General features: G+C 51.6%; 1 protein-coding gene across 1 annotated transcript in view; it reads left to right on the top strand.

The window, feature by feature from the left end:
* The window catches only part of SNX29 (sorting nexin 29), a 563,948-nt gene that overhangs the window by 117,929 nt on the left and 427,452 nt on the right, over positions 1 to 18,567 (top strand). The window lies entirely within an intron of this gene.

The raw sequence follows: 18,567 nt of genomic DNA, 5'->3' as shown, positions 1-18,567 counted from the left end.
AATTAGTAAAAAACTTAGAAGCTTATTTACAAAAAGATATGTTCTTATAACCACAGACATCAAAGAGAAAAAGGAAAAGCTTTAAACATGCAATATTTTCTTAGAAGGGCCCTCCCTAAATCTGTTACTACGGTGATTAGATAAGCAAAGTGAGAGGATGGCAGGAGATAACAGCCAAAAAATCGCTATTGTCTGTGTAATATCTTTAGTAATCCTACTGTTTCTAAACCCTTCCACAAAAGGCCATTATAGTCTTTCAGTTTATTGCAAATGCATCTTTTAAAAAAGTCAGCCCTAATGTTGAAGGTATAATACAAAGTTTTATTTATTGTCATGCTGAAGCACAGTGAAGAACACCTGGTTTACAAAGACGAAAGCCATGTTTGCTCAGGAATACTATTGTATATATACCATACAGGTTGTTTGATAGCAGATACTAGTTTGCCGCACTTCAGACGGCTGGATGCTGAGCTGCGAGTTGGATCTTGTCCAGCTATCTTCTCGTCGTCCTGGAGAGTCTGGTGGCATGTAAGGTTGAGATGATGGCTTCGTCACCATCACTTCTTTGCTCCCAAGTAGTAGAGGGAGCATTAGCTTGGGAGATCAGGAAAACTTGTTTCTGATTCTGGCTTTGGTGGTAGTGGGTTCTTGACCTCTTGGTGCCTGTTTGCTCAGCTTTAAAGTGGAGGAGATTGTCCGCAGGATTTCTTGTGCTTCTGACCATCTGTGCTGGGAAAGGAGCCATGTTGCCCACATTCTCCTTTGTAATAACCACAGAGCCAAGTTGCCAAAGTCTGAATGTCTCTAGTGTTTCCTTGGTCTCGATGGTTGCTCTGATGTCAAAGGCAGGCCTCTCTGTTTTCCTCTTGCTGACTCTCTCCTTTGCAAATGTGTTGACTGTGGAGTTGACTTTGAATGACCTTTGGCTAGGTGACCTAGTATCCGTAAACACACAGGCTCTGACATTTGGCCCACAACTTCTACTCTGGGCCAGGTGTTGGCCAGTGTAGGAAGCGCGACTGGTCGGAAGGGCTGGGGTGGTATTTGTGTGCGTGTCCTGACTCCTGTGGCCTGCTCTGAAAAGGCACTGTCCTGCTGGAGTTTGCAAAGGCGAATTGGCTTTCTTTGTGAAAAGCAGATGTCACCTCCAGGTTTTAATTTTCAGTGCCAAACAGCCCTTGCATTGTCATCACCAAGTTTCTGTCCTCAGCGCTGCTAGAAGACCGACATGTCAATCATTTTTGAACTTTAGGCATTCTTTATTTTCATAGTGCCCTGGTGTAGGTGGTCATGGGGTGGATCTGGTGCAGAAGGAACCTTTTGTGGGGAAAGGACACTGGGGTTAGGCAGACCACTCAAGAGCTGTGTCACCTTGGGCAAATGCCTGTACTTCTCTGAACTCAGTTTCCCCATCCATGAAATGGAGGTAAGATTACCTGCTTGCAGGAGTCTTACGAGGTATGGAAGTGTCTAGCACAGAGCCTAGAACACATTGTCTGGGTGCTTCATTGGAGGCTGTAAACCCAGAGACTTCAGAAGCCTCTCTCAGGTATGTGGAAATTATGCTTGTGTATTTGTGCTCATAATTGGATTTTCCTGGGGAGAAGGCCCTTCGCTTTCTTTACTCCTTCAAAGGATTACAAGCCTTAGAAGAAGCCAAGAAACCCTTAAGCAAGTCTGGCTGTGTCCCTTATCCACATCCCTCCACAGGTGATCAGTGGGAACTCGAGCAAGTTATTTAACTTAGCTGTGTGCTTCAGTGTTCTCATCTGTAAAATGGGGCTAGTTAATAGTACCTGTTTGATAGGGTTGTGAGGAGTGAGCAAATTAGTGTGGTGAACAATACTCGATACTTCATGTAAATTATATATTGGTAAGAAAAATGGAGAAACTGTACTCAGCAGCATGCCTAGTATGTTAAGTGCTCAGTAACAGTAGGTTATTATTGTTAACATGCTCAAAGGAGACATTGCTGAAGACAGTATCGGGGCCTTCCTGTGGAACTGCACATGGACAGACCCGATTTCGGCTTTCCAGACACCATCCTGCTGCAGAGGCCCCTGCAGTTCCCTTATGTGGCAGTTACTTCGTCATTTCCCCTCCAGTTAAGAGGAGAGTAATCTCTGCCCTGGTGAGGGTAATCTCGTCCTGGTGGCCTCAGGGATGGAAGTGTGACAGGAGAGGACAGTGCTTCCCAGCTGGGGGTGAGTCCAACCCCACGGGACATTTGGCCTGGTCTGGAGACATTTTTTGTTGTCACCTCTGAGGTGGGGGTGCTACTGGCACCAAGTGGCTGATCCCAAGGCCATTGCTAAACTTCCTACGGTGCACAGGGTGGCCCCATAGCGGAGAGCCCGTCCCAAATGTCCGTTGGTCTGAGGATGAGAAACTGACTAGAAGGAGGCAGTGGAGCTATTTTTTTAGGAACCATTTTTTTTAGACTTTTTTTTGAAACCACCTACCTCCTACACGGCATGGAATGAAACTTAATGAAAAACAAATCTAAGTGAAGGAACAGACCCCAGCAAGCATTTGTCCTATGTGTGCATTTGGGAGCTGTTTGGTTCCATCACTCCTGCGATGAAGCTCGTTTAGGGGGCTGTAAGTACAGAGGATAAACGTGTGGAATGTGAAGGAACAAGCGAGCTCCTCTGGATCGCTGCAGAAACACACTCAGCATGTGAGTTCGTTGGTGCTATTTTTCTGGAACCTACTGAAAATTCCTTTGGTTGTTATGTATTGGTATTCATGTAAGCCTCACATTCCTTCACTTTCCTCTAAAAAATGAGTCTCTACTCTTGAACTAATTTCTTTGTCTGCCCTGGCCGGGTAGCTCAGTTGGTTAGAGCGTTGTCCCAATATGGCAAGGTTGTGGGTTTGATCCCTGCTCAGGACACATACAAGAATCAACCAGTGAATACGTAGATAAGTGGAACAACAGGTTGATGTTTCTATCTCTTTCTCCCTCTGTCCCTGCTCTCTCCTCCCTCTCTCCCTCTTCCCCTTCCCTTCTCTCTAAAACAAATCAATCAATCAATCAAAATTTTCTTTGAGTATTTGGGAGCTGGAAGTTGCACGCAGCTGCTGAGCCTGCGTTTCTCCGGATTGCAGGAAGAGCCGCGCTGGGGCCACCAGGGGGCGCTCTGGCTCTGTCTGGGTTTGCGGCTGCAGCCACGGGGTTTGCTATCTCAATTTCAGATGTCCAGCGCTGCTGCCCTATTTTAACAGTGAGTTGGGGGTGGGGTAGGGTGGCAGCAGCAATGGTCTTTTCCAGGTGAAAAACCTCCAGCCTGTACATTCCATTTCCATTAGCATGACTGTAGTTGTACATTTCCAAAGGCTTTGAAGGGGAGGTACAGGTGTCTGGTCCTTTCTTGAAAGGAATGTACAGCTAATTAGAAGATATTTCTCCTTTGTCATTGCTTTTCATGAACTATAATTGATTGTCCATGGATATTTATTCAGCATTTGAAATCATTGCCTTCTTTTCTCTTTTTTTGGGGGGTGGGGTGGGGAGAGTAGAGAATGACAGGTAAGCCCAGATAATCAACCCAATTGTTTCTTTTGATTTTGCCTCGCTTTTGATCTTGAGCCAGGGCAGAGAGGGCCAGAAAAAACATCCCCAGGTGTCAATAGGTCTTGGTGAGCAGGTCCCTTTTATTTCCGGCTGTTATTGGAAGGGAATCGCAGTACTAGTGAGGAGGTCTGGCTCGTTGCTTGGCAACACAGTCCCAAACATTGGGCAGCTTGAAGAGGGCTGTAGTAATGACAGAGCAGGAGGCGGGGAGAGATGGCACAGCCGAGTGGCTGGCTGGTTGCCTGGCTGAGGGTCTGATGATACAGTTTCCGGAAAAGTTGGTGGGGCAGCAGCTGTTAAAGTGGTAGCCCTGAGCCCCTGCCCCTTAACAGAAAGGAGTAAATCGAATTGATACAGGCAGTGCAAATCCTTAAGTTGGGCAACTTTTTTACAGGGGAGCTTTCCACCTTCAGTGACTGACTTCGTAATTGGAACATTCCAGATGGAATTAAGATGTCTCATTTCTTTTTTTTTTTTTTTGCGAGAGAGCAAGAGTATGTGTGCGCAAGAGAGAGAGAGAGAGAGAGAGAGAGAGAGAAAGGGAGAGAGATGAAAAGCATCAACTTGTGATTGCATCACTTTAGTTGTTCATTGATTGCTTCCCATATGTGCCTTGAACAGTGGGCTCTAGCCAAGCCAGTGATCCCTTGCTCAAGCCAGCGACCTTGGGCTTCAAGCCAGTGACCTTTGGGCTGAAGCTGGCAACCTTGGGGTTTTGAACCTGGGTCCTCAGCATCCCAGGCTGAGGCTCTGTCTGCTGCGCCACCACCAGTCAGGCGATATGTCTCGCTTGTTTATTGCTTTGTTAGTCCCGAAATGTTTACTGAGGGTCTGACACACGCATGGTATTATTTTAGTTGCTGTGGAGTCAAAGGTGAAGGAGATACAGTTCTGCAACTCAGAACTCTGTGCCTCAGTTTCCCCATCATTAAAATGCCATTATAAGAGCCAGCATCATAGCTTGTTAGGACTAAATGAGGTAATACATATGCACAGGTGGGGCAAAGTAGTTTTATAGTTGTGAGTATGCGAAACACAGAGTCTGTTCTTGTATTATTATTTATTAGTCATTGTGCTATTTTCCACATGAGCAACTTATGCCAGTGCACTTGGTACTCAGTCGATGTGAGCTCTTATTATGCAGACCCTGCCCACGGGAGTTTAAAAACTAGTGGGAATAGCATTGGTGATAAAATACAGAAACAAAAAGTGATGCGATGGGGGAAAAGGGAAAGCAGCTGGGTCATGTGGGAATGTTTTATTCTTTGTTACCTGTGGGCAGAGTGACCTCCACAGTGGTCTTCCCCCACTGTCACCTTGCATGACTTCCTTGAAGCGGGAAATCCTGATTGGAGGTTTGGATCACATAATACAGCTTCTTCATTCCTTACCTGAAACCACAGGGCACTCTCACCTGATGCTAGAGCTGACTAATTTACATAGATATTTGTTCCCACCCTAGCCAGATGGCTAGGTTGGTTAGAGAGTGGTCCCCAACCCCTGGGCCGCGGACTGGTAATGGTCCGTGGGCCATTTGGTACCGGTCCGCAGAGAAAGAATAAATAACTTACATTATTTCCGTTTTATTTATATTTAAGTCTGAATGATGTTTTATTTTTTAAAAAAGACCAGATTCCCTTTGTTACATTCGTCTAAGACTTACTCTTGACGCTTGTCTCGTAAGTTCGACAATTATATTTTAAAATACCACAGTTTTTACGCCGGTTGCATAATTTTATTTTGTGCATTTATCTGTCCCACCCTAAAGGCTGGTCCATGAAAATATCTTCTGACATTAAACCAGTCCGTGTCCCAAAAAAGGTTGGGGACCACTCGGTTAGAGCATTGTCCTGAAGCACAGAGGTTGCCAGTTCAATCCCCAGTCAGGGCACATACAGCAACAAATTAATGTTCCTGTCTCTTTCTCTCTCTCCCTGCCCCTTTCTCTATCTCCCTCTAAAATCCATAAAATAAACATTAAAGGCCCTGGCTGGTTGGCTCAGTAGTAGAGCGTTGGCCCAGCGTGTGGAAGTCTCTGGTTCAGTTCCTGGCCAGGTCACACAGGAGAAGCACATCTGCTTCTCCACCCTTCCCCCTCACCTTTCTCTTCCTCTCCCACAGCCCTGCAGCCAAGGCTCCACTGGAGCAAAGTTGGCCCAGGCGCTGAGGATGGCTCCATGGTCTCGCCTCAGCTCCAGTTGTAACAGAGCAAGGGCTCCAGATGGGCAGAGCATCGCCCCCTAGTGGGCATGCCAGATGGATCCTGGTCAGGCGCATGCAGGAGTCTGTCTCTCTGCCTCCCCGCTTCTCATGTAAGAAAAATACCAAAAAAAAAAAAAAAAAAGTTTGTTTCCCCACTGCCCGTGCCTGGAAGGGGAAAGGGGAACTGGTGAGAGTCTAGGAGTGACTATAATAGGAGGGGGCTGTGCAGAGAGGGTGTGGGAGGAGGGCGGGCCAAGGGGCAGGTGTAGTGAGTTTAAGGAGGCCTTCACTGAGAGGGGCTGCTTCACAAGGAGGGGAGGACATTCCCGGGAGGGGCAGCCCCGTGATAGAGGAATACTGGGAGCCCCACCTCGAGACACCCAGCTGGTTGCGGGGGGGCTCTTCTCACCATCAAGAAGCTTCAGGGAAGCGCTGGTGCTGCTGCTGCTGAGTGCTGTGCCCTCTCTCCAGCCCCCTTGCTCGGTGTATAAACCCCATAAGGGAGGGCTGCGTCACCTGGGGGCAGAGTGAGCTCCACACTGGGAGGTGACGGGCAGCTGGCGGCGGCTGGCAGAGCTGGGACTCTGCGGCCCCAGAGACCCTGGCCCAGCCTGCGCCCCGGCATGTCCCCGAGTAGTTCTTTCTGGGTTACTTCCCAACGCTTTCCCTTGACTGTGGTCCGTGGATGCGCTGCAGAGCTCCCCAGGGAGGTCTCGGCATCAGAGCTGTGCCTTTTTATTTTTAAACCAAACATGATTTTTTTTCTCTTTGGAATTTCATCTTTCCACTTGAGACCTGTTACATTTCTGACTCCCTTTCCCCCCTCCCCCCCAGCAACTCAGACTCCTAATTTGCTTACAGAGGCTCAGGTGAGGCTGCTTATTAACGCCTGTTAACCCGAAGCTAGGATTGAGTTTTGGTCTCTCCAGGGGTGGAGGAGCTCGCATAGCTTATGTAACAGTGTCATGCAGTTCGGAGCTGATCCAGACACAGGCATCCTGCTCAGGGGATGAGACAGCACTCAGACTTGTTTGAAATACCAGCCTTGTTTGAAATGTCCCAGCGGAGGAGCCGGGACAGCCCTGTTTGTAGAGCTGCATGGGGGAAGTTACTAGTTTTGGTTCCGGGGTCGGTAGCCTGGCTGGGCGGAGCCCTGATGGCCTGGGGTTGGTCACCCTGTGCTGTGTTGTCAGAGCGGAGGGAGCAGTGAGGCTGGAGCACACCCCTGCTCCTGCAGCCCGACACGTGGGCTCCCGCCATGCCCTGCTTTCTGCTTTGCTGGCTGGTTCCCCTGTCTGGACACCCCCACTCCCTTCCTTCTGAAAGGGGGTGACTAACACCCCCCTGGGAAGCACTGTGCACACTTGGTGCAGAGAAGTAGAGGGGTTGCCTCTGTCAGTTCGTCTTCCTCTCTCTCTCCATCTTCTTCCTCGGACCTCCGGTCCTCCTTCCTGCCTTCAGCTCCTCTTTCTCCTTAAATATTAACTTGAAAATTTACTGTAAAATTTTCGTTTTGTATATTAATACATTTACATGGATACTAATGGGACACAGTAAAAAGTTTCTCTTCTACTCTCATTTCAACCACCTAGCTTCTCCCCCTCCCCCCAGGACTCCAACCTTTGGACTTCAACTTCCAGACTGCCAGACTGAGTAGGGGTCGGACAAACAGCAGTGCGACTTGCACTGGCCGCCCCACGCCCTTTGATCGGCTGTCACACTGCGCTGTGGTAGCACTGAGCTCTCTGGGCCTCTGCACACACCTTCCAGCCTTCACGTGCTCATGGTGCTCGCTGTGCTAGTCCTTCTGCCTGGACTATCCTTCCTGCTCTGCCTTTCTGGCCTGGGTAGGGCTTATGCATCCGTAGCTGTTACCTCTTCCAGACAGAGAGATACAGAGCAAAATGGTAGCTTTGTTATCAGTAAAGCTAACTGGAAAAGAGAGGTTTAAACCTGTGAACAGGTGGGCTTGCAAAATCCATCATCCCTGAGTTCACTAGTCAGGTGGAGACCCCCACAGGGCAGCTGCTGAGCCTTCCACTGGGGTCGGGGTCGGTGAGTAGTGGGTAGGCCTGGGGAGAGACCACGGGGCTGAGCCGAGCCTGCCCTGTTCCTGCTCCCAGGCTTCTACCCCCTCCCTCCTGAGAGCAGAGAGGGAGGGGCGAAAAGACCAGGGGGGCGAGTGCAGGGTACGGTTCCATCTGGAAACGGAAAGACAGAGCCTTGGCCGCTCCCCTCTGACCCCGAGCACCTCACTTGGGAGGAGACATTAGGTTTCAGGCTGATTTAGATACTGATCACAGGTGGGTGACTTTTTTCTCTTCTGCAAAGTCGGGTCAATAACTTCTCCCTCACAGACTTGCTGGGAGCATTTGACAGAATATAAAGCACGTAAAGAACAGTTCCTGAGCCTGCTAGGTGACCTGCCACGCGTTAAATCCATGACCCTCTTGCTGGTAGCGGGGTTTTATTTTAGCATGCCCCCTTCTCCCTGATCTTTCTCAAAACCCACGTCTCCTCTTCCTAGCTGTTGAGTGGGGGTGCATATCTAGTAGCGAACTTGGGTTTGGTTAAGGAAGGGCCAGCGCGTTGGTGCTGCATGGTCCTGTGGTGTTAGGTGACAGCCTGCAGCCCAGTGTTTAGTGACCCTTGAGTCAGCACCTCCTGTGTGCAGGTGCACGCGTGCTGGGTGTTTGTGGGAGGCATTTGCTGGGTAGAGAAGAGAATGCCATGGCCTGGTGGCATCCCCTCCCCACACATACACAACTCCCCAGCTGAGTTTTCTGGCTCATTTAGCCAAGAATTCTGAACTAGTGGAAACAATGAGGCCCCAGGGAGCAGGAGCAGAGCAGTCCATCTTAGGTGGCCGCTCCCAGCACAGCGGAGTCCTGCCAGCCACGAGAGGCAGCGGGTCCTGACGGCGCCCGCCCTCTGGTTCTCGGGCTCTGTGCTCAGGAGGAGCCGCGCCAGCCTTCTGTGCACCTCTGCTTCAGGGAGGGCTTGTCAGGCGCGCTGTTCTAGGGGAGAGCAGAGTGCCCAGGGGTGCCGGCGCCTCCAGGGTGCCGGGCCGTCCGGCCCCTGCAGTCCACCCCCTCTGTCTTTTAAATTTTTATTTTATTTTATTGATTTTAGAGAGAGAAAGAGAGAGAGAGAGATTTGTTGTTCCACCCATCTATGCACTCATTGCTTGACTCTTGTATGTGTCCTGACTGGAGATCGAACCCTCAATCTTGGTGTGTGGGGATGACAGTCTAACCAATGGAACTACCCGGCCAGGGCCTCTACCTGTGTTTTAATACCCTCACACCTGGCTGATTCTGAGACGGACTTTGATTTGAGGACCCTAGTCATGGTCTGTTCCTCTGTCTGGAGTGCATTCTGAACAGGGGTCAGCGGACATCAGGACTCGAGGTGCTTTGTGTGCCAGGCACTGTTGTAGCACGTGATATTAGCTCCCCGGTCTAGTCTCACATCGGCTCCATGCGGCAGGTCTGTCGTTAGCTCTAATTGATGGCGATTAAGGGGCTTGCCCCATGTTACACAGGTCGTGCTTGATGGGAGCGTGTGGGGCCTCATGTCCCAGGTTTCTAAGCCTGTGCCCTCCTGTTTCTGGCTGTTCGTGATTTATACAGCCATTCATTCAACAATTTCTGAGACCCTACTATGTACCAGGCACTGTGATGGGCTCTTGGGTGGGGGTCTCAGCCTTGGCACTGTGGACCTTGTGCTGGATCATTCCATGTTGGGGGGCTGTTTTGTGCACTGTGGGGTGTTTACCAGCATCTCTGGCCTCTCCCTACTCTATGCCAAATGCTCCGTGAGGTGTAGAACCCCTCTCAGGTGAGAACACTGTTGTAGGGATAGAGCAGAAAACATGCGGCTTACATTCTGGAGAGGGAAGGGGAGCACAGAGACCACAAACGTAAATAATTCAGGTGGTGTTCTGTCCTCTGGAGCGAAATGAAGTGGAACAAGAGCATAGATGGAGAGAGGCCAGAGAGGCTAATGGGTCCTGTTGCCTGAAAAGCCCCAACTGATAAGAGAACTTGGGAGAGGAGGCCTGTGTGGCATGGGGAAGGGAGCCATTGGGATGTGGGAGGGTATAGCTAGTGCAAATGGCCTGGGGTGGGAGGGTGCTTTGGTTTGGCTTAAGCAGAATGAGCCAGGGGGAATGGAGATGAAGGCAGAGAGGTCACGGTGGGGGTTGCTTTAGCTTTTACTCTGAGTGAGATGGGAAACCATTGGGGACTTTTGAGTAGAAGAGTGACAGTCTGACCTATATCTTAAAAAGGCCACGTCTACCACTGGGTACAGAGTGGGTGGACTGGGGGGCAAAGGAGGGCAGCTGGTAGATGACTATCCCAGTCCAGGCAACAGATGCCAACCACTTGGAGGGGGTCTGTCTGGGACTCTCTATTTAAGAGAAGAACCTGTAGGGCTTTTTTAAATTTTTTATTTTTTTGAAATTTAAATGATCAATGCTGTTCACACCCATGATTGGAAGACCTGGCCCTGGCCCGCCTCTCCCACTTAGCCCTGCTCCTCCTGGGACTAAGTGTGCCTCTGAATCTTGGAGCTGTTACTTCTGCAGCTCAGAACACTTCTCTTTAACCACCACTCCTTGAAACAGCACTTTTTAGAAATGATCTACTAGCTTCTTGCTAGAATGGGGAGGGACGGTGGACACCCCACTGGGCTGAAGAAAGCAACCTATTTTGTTCTCCTTTCTCAAGACTGTCTTTCCCCCTTATTTAAACCCGGCCATCCCAAGGGGGTTTTATGCCCCACTCTGTCTTTCAGAACCTTTATTTCCCTCTCATTGTGATCCTTTCTTGAGTAATCACAATTTATTGACCCCGAATTAATTTTAATCATTTTATATTGGCAACTTCAGCCACCCCTGTCCCTTGGGAAGCATGAAAAAGGACAGTGTCTTCTTAATGTGTGCTTGTTTCCATTTATCATCTCTCCATGGTATTCGTGGATCACCATTAATGAATAAATCATTACTTCATCCATTCATTCCTAGAGACCTGTGTGATTAGCGTCCTACTAAAACTCGCTGATAGAACGATGAACTACAGTTGGTAAAAAGGACCTCTACCCACTGCTGTTTCCTGGAATTGGAAACACCTCACTGCTCATTCCAGATGAGGTGGCAAAAAATTCAGGATGCGTTTCCTTGAAACTGTGGCTGCTACTTGGTCACAGACCGCCACACAGCATGTGTCTTGTTTGAGAGTCAGGGTGCAGTTTGGTGCTTGTGGGCACTGAGATGCCAGGAGAAACTCCCAAGGGAAGCCAGACACAAAGATCAGCCTAGTTAGGGTGCTCTGAGGCCGATGTGTTTAAAAAAGCTCTTGCCACCCACGTTGCCTGGTGGCGTGGCTTCATCCAGAATCGCTCCGGAGTAGCTCTGGGCTGGGGCCATTTTCATGCACTGTAGTCAAAGTGTTCTTTACAACACATGAAGTAGTTGACGCACTTATCACTGTGAATACTGGAAATCTGCTACATCTTTCTGTGTAAATCTTTGTTAAAAATAGTGGGTGACCCTTGCTTTTATTGCTGTGTATTGTATTCAGAGCATTCTCTGCGTTCCTGGGACGGGTCCAGAAAACAAACTACAAGAGGGAAATGAACAGGGAAGGATGCCACAGACTTGCCCTCTGCTGCACCCTTACGTCTGCGGGGAATGCCAGCTTGGGCCGACGCCTCGCAGGTGTGTTGACTTGGCCCTGAACTTGGACCGCCTTGCGTTTTGGAATGCTGCTTTTCGCCAGTTCCCTGGCTAATCAATGCAGGAAGGAGATTGAGGCTTCCTTGGGGAGTTTTCAGGTATCAGCCTCAATCCTCAGCGCGTGAGACAACGCAGTGAGCAGTTTTCTCCCCAGTTAGAGACAAGTTAACTCAAACAGGAAGCCGGGCCATACTAAGCTGATTTGAAAGGAGCATTTGGAAAAGAAAATCTACCAACATATCTTTAATGAAGTTTGACTTTCAGTCTAAATGAGTTCTCTTCTGGCAGCACTGATGACTGAGGGAAGCAGATGTCTCTTTTCAGGTAATATATTGGCAATGGAAAACTCAAAAAATGGTGGAAAGTGCTGTCCCTGTTTCGGGGAGCCCTGTTCCTTCTCCCCTCTCCTTCCGGAAGCCTTTAGCGACCAGTGGTCCTGCCATCTGGCTGTGCCACGTTCCCTGAAGTGGGAAGATCACTCCGGAGTGGAGAGCTTTGCAGAGTCGTCTTTGTGTAGATACTCAGCTCCAGCAATTTAGCTGAGGAGTGGGGACCGAGGGACCCCGACCACATTTCCGGAGAGCTCAGCGGTAGGTGTGCTGGTTGGTCTAGCACGGCAGGAGATACAGAGTGACTGCTCTCCCGGGGAGCCCCTTGTCCGTGCTCACTGAGACTGCTCCCGAGAGGGACAGCACGGCTCCCTGTGTACCTCATCCAGGAGGGGGGGACACTGTGCAGCCCGATGGTCACAGCCTCATATTGATGCTGTCACCAGGGCCGGCGAGGTCTGTCTCTGTACGTTTCATTTGCTCACCCCTGGCTTGTGAGGGCTGAGGCTTGGGCCTGAGAAGTCCCCTTGCGAATGCATTGGTTGTGTTGTTAAGAAATGCATATGGTAGCATACCAGGCAGGAATTGGCTCCGGCTATTGTAACACGACCTGGAGTGACACTGGTTTAAGTGAGAAAGAGTTTGATTTCTTCCCACATGACAGGCTGGGACTCCGTCCCTTTTTATCTGGCTACTCTGTCATTTCTCAGATGTCGCCCTCGTCCGTGCGGCCATCACACTCATGTTCCTGCCAGAGAAGAGGCATGGGCCTTTCTTTTGAAGGCTCAGCCCCAACTGCCACATCGCTTCCCACTCGCTGCGCTGCCACTGCATATACTCATGTGGCCATGTCTAGCCGCAAGAGAGGATGGGGAGTGTGCTTATTCTGAGTGGCCACGTGGCCAGCTATGGCGGGAGAGGGAAATGGGTCCGTGGGAGGGCTGGTGCCGGCTCTGGTGGAAGATGGCGCTGTCGGTCTCACCGTGCCGCCTTTTCTGGGGGCCTATTTTTAAACTTTTTGTTTTGAAAGAACTTAAGCCTCTCAAGAAGGAAAAAATAGTAGAGAATTTCCATGTACAACTTCAGTTCCCCCAGTGATAACGTCTTACAGAACCAGAGTCCATGGGCAAAACCAGGAGGTGACCCTGCTGTACACCTTATCTGGGTTTCACCAGTGTCTACACAAACTAGCGTGTGTATGTAGTCATACATTTAATCACACACACAGATTCATGTAGCTACCAGCGTAGGTGACACCCTTCCCTTGTGGGATCGAGTCCAGGACATTCTGAGAACAGCCCCCGTCCATGTGCAGCCTCACCTGCGCCGCGCCTTGATCTTCAAACAGTGCGAACAGCTGGAGGCTCCGTGTGTTCCCTGCGTGTTCCTGCACTTCCTGCTCCTGCTCCTAGCCTCAACCTGGCGGGCCACAGAGGGCTTCATTTGGGCTACGCAGTGTTGAAAACACGTTTTGAATTAGTTGCAAACATTTAACCACCAGGAGATTTTTATGTTAAAAAAGAAAAACCCAACAGCAAACCAAACCATTTGGCCTCAGTGGAAAAGCCCGAGCATCTGGTGACCAGGAGGCTTCCTTGTACAGCACTCGGCAGTAGCCAGGTAGCGGCTGCCCACTCTGAAGGCCCTTACCAGTTGCCCCTGGCCCCACGGGCCTGCTTCCTGCCTGTGCCCCCCTAGGCAGTTGTGTGTGCAGTTTCTAACGCAAGCAGTTTTCTCTGTTATGAGGGGGTCTTCCCAATTTGGAGTGGGCAGCGACCCACAATTCAAACCTTTTCATAAGCATTTTCCTCTAAGGAAGCATTTCTTGACCCTCCCACCCACAAACATTTGGTGACATCGCTCTCTTTACTTATCTCTGTTAGGGCGCCCCAGACGTCCACTGTTTGCCTGCCGGCCTCCCTGCCAGATCGGCGGGCTCTCTGAGAGCAGAGTGGGATCATGGATTGTGTCTTTCTCTCACCCACCTGGGTTGTTAACATCGTGCTCGGTGCCTGGCACCTGTGAGCGATCAGCAGTGGTGGTCGAGGGAACAGAACAGCATCAGGGCAATCAGTAGGTGGCGGTGTGCTGACCGCCCACTGTACGCCAGGCCTCTTCTTGGCCTTGATCTCTGCCCCCACTCATCTTCCCCGTGACTCTGCAGGAAGGCGCTCTTTTGTCCATCTTACAAGTGAAGAAACCGCGTCCCAGAAACACGAAAGAGAGTGCTTTCAGTTATAGAAGTCGGTGCTGAGGAAGCTATGAAATGACTTCAGCCATGAGCACTATTTTTAAGGTCAAGGATTGATTGACAGCCCCCAAATGGGAATTAGAAATGTATTAGGAATTGCTAGAAAAATATAGGAACAAGGGAAAGGTCAGTGTTGAACCGTGGAGATTTTCCTGTTGATAAATCAATTGCTGGTTGCTGTTCCAAAGAGGATAATTACGCTACTCCAGCTGAGAGGGCAGATGGGCTTGGCATTGGAGGGCCGGGATCTTCCTGTGCAGTCCTTGGGCACGAGGAGCCCTCTCGGTGGCAGAGGAAGCTGACTTTTACTAACCTTACTAACTTTGAGAAGCACTGATGGAAATGTGGAAGGGGTTCTTGTGAGTCTGGAGTAACTGCCACCTTACTGCTGGGGCTGGCAGTCTTGATGCCCGTATTTAAGGGCAGTGCCATGCCAGGCCATAGGGAGACTTGGTGAGTGATTTCTGTAGGACAGGGCTCGTGGGCTGCACGTGACCGTGGGAAACCAGGGCAGCTGCTGCGCTGGGAGCACCTGGACGTGGGTCTGGTTCCACCTTGAACCCTTTGGGTCTTGTGAGTATTGAGCTCTCTCTTCTTTTAGGAGCAGAGTAAGAGGCCTCCAGGCTTGCTGGGGACCTACTGTGCGCACTGTGTCACTGTGCTGGCAAGGACGCATGAGTTCATAGCCTATAACTCACTTTATTCCCCCGGCAACCCTGCGAGTTGGGTGATCATATCCTGAGCGCAGTGTCTCGGGACCAGGGAGGTTCAGTTTGTTACCCAGAGTTACACAGCTGGTGGTCACTGGAGTGAGGATTTGAACCCAGGCTCAATTCCAAAGCCTCTGCCTGGGCCACCACGCCCGGCTGCCTCCACGTTGGTGCTAATTGTCTACACGCTGGTCCTGTGCACGCACCCCAGAGCTGCTCCCAGCTGGAGCCAGAGAGGACACAGAGGGTGAGAAGCTGTCTGGTTCTCCGGCTGGAGGCCCAGCCCCAGACTCCAGAAGGTTCCTGTGAGAAGGGCATGGACATTCTGACAGGCCTAGTTAGCTCCCAGCTTCCTCATCTCTAGATGGGAAGGATCTCACTTGCCTGCTTTCTCGCGGGGGGACTGAATGCGGGGTGGCAGGTCCTTGGAGAGCAGCTCTGGGCTGCCCCCCAGAAGCCGAGTGGGCACCGCAGCGGCAGGTCTCAAAGGACTCTTCCCGTGTCCCTGCTTGGGGACACTTTTATCCCCACAGGCCCCTGAGACAGGCTGGAGGTGGAAATACACGTTTACCTCTGCTCAGCCCGCTCTGTCCTCCCGGGCTTCAGCGGTCACTCCTTCCCCGTTAGTACTCTTGCAGTCCGCAGTCCGCCGTGGTGACCACGTATTAGTCTGATCAGAGACTCATTCTCTAGTTTTTTAGGAGGAACTTGGTGTAGATTTTCTTCTTCTTTCAGAGGAGTGGGTTTTACACAGATGCCTCTGAGTACAGAGTATGAGAAACGCAGCCGCGAGCTTTCTGGGCTGCCTCCCCGCCCGCCGAGCCCAGCAGTCGGGACTGGACGGGCCTCTCGCTGGGGGCACTGGGCTGCTTCACCCCTGGATTTCTGGGCTCCCGGCAAGACTAAGGCCCAGGCTCAAACAAAACAAAACACGGCCTCATGTTGATCATTTCACACCAGGCGCTGGTGTCTAAGGCCCATCTCTGTGCCATGACTAGGTTACGTGGTGACCTCATGTCTCAGGTCTGCAGGCTCAGGTCCCTTTAAGACAGACTGCCGGCTAAGAAGGCAAACCTGGTTATTAATAGAAAATGGTATTTTTCCTTGGGGGCTCACGGTGTTAATAAAATGGGATGTGCACAAGGATTCCCAGAAATACAGTGAAGAGATGCAATGCACTCATTTCTCCTGAGACGTCGGTCTAGCTGGGGAGACAGGCGCACGTCTGTACCCCTCTTTCTGGCTCGCTTTCCCCCTCAGAACCCTGCAACGGCCTTTTCCTGTACGTGGGGCAGAATTCACATTCCTGCCGTGGCCTGCTGTGGCCCCTGCCTGCCCTTCTCCTTTCCTGTGCCGGTCACTCTCCAGTCCACCAGCTTTCGGGCACGTCTCTAGACTTCCCAAGTTCTCCCCTCGGGCGCTTGAATCCTCTCCTTCCTTCTACCGGGATGTTCTCCCTCTCCCGCCCCTCTGCCTACCTGAGGGATGCCCAGTTGTCCTACAACTTTCACTTTTGTTTCCTCTGCCCTGTCTGACCACGCCTTCCGCACGGAATTTGTCCTTCTCGTTTCTCTTCCCAGGGTCTGTTTTGTGACGATTTCTTTGTGTGTGTGTTTGGTATCTGTCTCCCCTGCTGGTCTGAAGCTTCTGAGAGGAACCCTGAGTCCCCACGGGTTAGTACCATTCGTGGCACCCAGCACATGCCTGGGAATAGTTGGTGAATGAATGAATGAATGAATGAATGAATGAATGCATGTTCCTGGGAGGGGACGGCAGTGGGTCAGGCGTGTGGCAGTGGGAACTGCCCAGGGCAGGAAGTGGTGAGAACTGGGCGCTCTCAGGTCCCTGAGGAGTGGCCCTTCTTGGAGCAGGGGCTTGTGAGTTTGCTAGTGAGTGAGGGGCAGGGCTGGGAGGGGGAGACCAACGTGCAGGTTGGGCCAGGAGCAAAGGGTTTCTTCTCCCTGCCCCCTTGGTGTTAGGGCCAGCCAGGGCAGGATGGACTGTGGCTGGGTGTGAGGAAGGAGCCTGGGTTGGGCGCTGGCCAGAGCCCAGGTGTCTGGGTGGCCCTGGCTGGTGAGCCCCAGGGTATATGTGTGCTGGGGCGGCACCCCCTCCTCCTTGAGGGCTGCTGTGCTCAGTGGGCACCCTGCCCCGTTCCTGTCAGGCATTCGCAGCACCTGGTTCCTGTCTCATGAGTTCTTCTGCGGGGAGGCCCACAGGTTCCAGGTCAGTGGCCTAAGTGCTCAGCTGGCCTCTGGCACACTGATCCTGCGGGTGTCACGGCAGTTCTGTCTCTGTGAGGAATCACTGTATTTCATTCGGCCCAGGATTTGCGACTCTTAACACAGGGAACCCCAGACTGTCGGTTCTTGTGAGAAAGGGAGGCCTGCTGCCTGGCTGGGGAGTGTCGCTCAGGCCCTGGCTGGGGAGTGTCGCTGGGCCCCTGGCTGGGGAGTGTCGCTCAGCCCCTGGCTGGGGAGTGTCACTCGGGCCCTGGCTGGGGAGTGTCGCTCGGCCCCTGGCTGGGGAGTGTCGCTGGGCCCCTGGCTGGGGAGTGTCGCTCAGGCCCTGGCTGGGGAGTGTCGCTGGGCCCCTGGCTGGGGAGTGTCGCTCAGCCCCTGGCTGGGGAGTGTCGCTCAGGCCCTGGCTGGGGAGTGTCGCTCAGCCCCGGCTGGGCTTTCTCAAGCAGGAGGACACGAGTGGTGGAGGTGGCTGGTCCTCACGCTCCCTCCCTGCTGGCCTCCGGAGACGAGGTCCTAGGCTTGGCCGCACCATGTAAAAGCGAGACAGCTTACCTCCAGGGCTTTTAAAGTCTTGGGAGTGGGGATTCCGCTTGAAAGAGGGAGATTGTTCTGGGCGGCATTGTCTTAGCTGCAAACCCCACAGCTGAGTCAGGGGTTACCATTTGTGCCAGGAACAGGTTTTCAGCCTGTTCACTCCGCGTCGTGCTTGCCCATCCTCCCGTCGGCTCCTGTCAGGAATAGGGGCTGCAGGGGACTTGGGGGCACAGACCAGCCTGGGTGCAGGGGAGTGGCTGTGTCCATGCTTCCCTTGGAGGATGGGTGTGCGGTGATTCTCTCGGGGGTGGGGGGAGGAGGGAGGAAGGTATTGATTATCCAGTCGCTGCTGGTGCCTGGTGCGAGCCATTCATTCTCATTTAACCCCCACGACAGCCAAAGGAGGAAAATAGCAACCTCCCCGTCTTATAGGTGAGGAAACAGACAGGTTAAATCATTTGCCGGAAGTGACCAGCTGGTAATTGACAGAGCCAGAGATATGAAACCTAAACCCATCTGACCACCAAGCTGGAGGTTTTTTTGACTGTGCTATGCTGCCTCCCAGGCAAATGGGTGACTATCAGGGACCTACCAGGTGTGAGAGACTGTCCCACCTTTTCAAGGGCTTCGTCTCATCTGGTCTCTAGGGCCACGGGTGGCATAGGTAGTTTGATTGCCGCTGTTACAGGTGGGGACTCCGAGGCTTGGAGAGGACAGGTAACTCAGTTCTCAGTGAGATTTGGGCTCATTGCAGGGGTGATCCCAGAGAGGGCTTCGGAGGCAAAGGGGGTCAGTGCATCGTTCACTTACAGGTGGGCATGGGCGTGGGCAGGTGGTCAGTCAGTGAGGAATGCTTTCAGCTGCAAGTAATCAGAAACCCAGTTAACAGTTACTTAAAGAGGTGTTTATACAGGCATACCTTATTTTATTATGCTTTGCTTAATAGCTCTTCACAGATTTTTAAAATAAGTTAGAGGCTAG

The sequence above is a fragment of the Saccopteryx leptura genome, chromosome 4, assembly GCF_036850995.1.
Source record: "Saccopteryx leptura isolate mSacLep1 chromosome 4, mSacLep1_pri_phased_curated, whole genome shotgun sequence".
NCBI lineage: Eukaryota > Metazoa > Chordata > Mammalia > Chiroptera > Emballonuridae > Saccopteryx > Saccopteryx leptura.
Note: the sequence above shows the minus strand (reverse complement) of the source record. Positions and strands in the feature narration are given on the sequence as shown.